Source organism: Sinocyclocheilus rhinocerous, unplaced genomic scaffold, assembly GCF_001515625.1.
Source record: "Sinocyclocheilus rhinocerous isolate Xijiao unplaced genomic scaffold, SAMN03320098_v1.1 scaffold1764, whole genome shotgun sequence".
Lineage (NCBI taxonomy): Eukaryota > Metazoa > Chordata > Actinopteri > Cypriniformes > Cyprinidae > Sinocyclocheilus > Sinocyclocheilus rhinocerous.
Genome location: NW_015642520.1, coordinates 511 through 2,422, shown reverse-complemented (window position 1 = coordinate 2,422; position 1,912 = coordinate 511). Strand labels below are relative to the sequence as shown.

The window sequence follows — 1,912 nt, the reverse complement described above, 5'->3', positions numbered from 1 at the left end:
CAGCACCTTCTTAACATGAAGCCCTTCCTTTCGGTATTCCATGCCAAAGCACATGATTTTAAATGCGAGGTAGGTGAACTTTGCTATGTGATTTATGAAAACTGAACATCTGCAAATGAATGTCAACTTTCTCAGCATTATTATTATTATTATTTTTTATTTTTTTTTATTTATTTATTTTTTATTTTTTCTAATCAGGTGAAATGGAGTGAGGCATATCAGGATGGGGCTGGTTTAACACTAGGGGAGGAGGTGGAACAGTGCAATGCTTTCCTCTCTGGGATTGCAGTGACCACAAAACACATGTCCAAAGCAGGTAAAATTACCACATACTGCACTACTTGCATCGTTACATAATAAGTAGGGGGAATATGGTAACATGATATTTTCTGTGTTTGCAGGACGCACAGACATGCTGACTCTCATGGCCATGCGCTGGAATCAGCAAAAGTTCAACAATTTGGCCACCGCACTGACCCGGCGATATCAGAAGGTAATGACATCAGTAGAATTTGTTTTAGATGTTCAGTAATGTATGTTATTAGTGTTTGAAGCTGTGCATTGAACATTTGGTTCTTGTTTTTGTACTATCTGTGATTGCTTGTCATTGCAGACCACAAAAGCTCTGCAAAGCCAGTTGCGAAACCTAGAGTCCATGAAAGTCGAACTTGCAGTGACCGAGAGCCAATTGGAAGACTGGGTCAATGATGTAAAGGAGTGGGCAAAGTTTTTCTCATGCATTCCAGACTCTGTCGATCTAAGGACAAAGAGAAAGGCATTCGACATCATGTCAGTAAGGAGACTTCAGGAGGAGCAGAAGATTCTTGTTACAGAGATGGACAACCATTGGAAATATCTTTCAACTTGTGCTGAGACCCTCAGAGAACTGTCCTGCTTGTTTGCCAGTGAGACACTGAAAAGTATGTATTTGTAATATATGGCACAAACATAAGCATAGGGTTGCCCCTGACCAAAGATCGTCCTGGAAAATGGGTTTATTTTATTGTACCACAAGTGGCTGTAGGTGTATAAGCCATTACACTTTGCCCAAATCTCTCTCCAATTGGTAGCTGAAAGTTTGCAATCTTGCTTGGAGTTGTCCTTGAAACTCTTTCAATGTTCCAATTTTGAATTTCCTGCCCCACATATGTAATTACTATCTAATAACTGTGGGGACCAGCCGTGTCATCCATAATATCTGTGAGTGAGAGTCACCATGCGCTGTGGAGTTTTTGTTTGGGGTTTTTTTCTGCAACTGCACAACCAATCCAAATTAGTCCAACTATGACTTTTCTGACAGACTAACATTGTTGCGTTACTATTAGGGGGCAGCCCTAATAAACATACACCACAATGATTACTGTTTATAAAGTTAAGGGAGGCTTAATGTTATTTTATTATTCTTTTAAGATTCGCAATGTGGCCTAAGTGAAGAGGGTTTGAAAGGTCTGCAGAGCATCATCCACAGAAAGCAACGTAAAATCAGAGATATGAGGGTGCAAGCAAGAGACTGTTACCTGCAAGTTTTGTCTGGAGCAGAGAACATCAACTTCTTAAACAAATCGTCAGCTGATGACTTTGACAGTGACTTCGAAATTTCTGATGACGAACTGTAATCCACAAGACTGTGATACCTTTTTTTTCTTTCTTGACAGTGACCTTGACTGTAACCCTGAATCTAAAGTGTGTAATAAAATCTGCTTTTCAACCTTGACCTTAACCCTGAATCTAAAGTGTGTAATAAAATCTGCTTTTCATCACCTTATAAATATTACCAAAATGTAGTGTCTTTTTTTTCACATACATAGAAATGAATGCATGCATGCCTCTACAACCAGTCAGTGGTGGAAATTAAGTGCATTATTGTAAGGCTAAGTCATCTACTGTACTAAAGTACAGATTTGAGGTACTT

The 1,912-nt window shown here is 39.1% G+C and overlaps 1 pseudogene; it reads left to right on the top strand.

The window, feature by feature from the left end:
- The window catches only part of LOC107755964 (uncharacterized), a 1,947-nt pseudogene extending 1,190 nt beyond the window's left edge, over positions 1-757 (top strand).
- Positions 758-1,912: the final 1,155 nt, after the last annotated feature.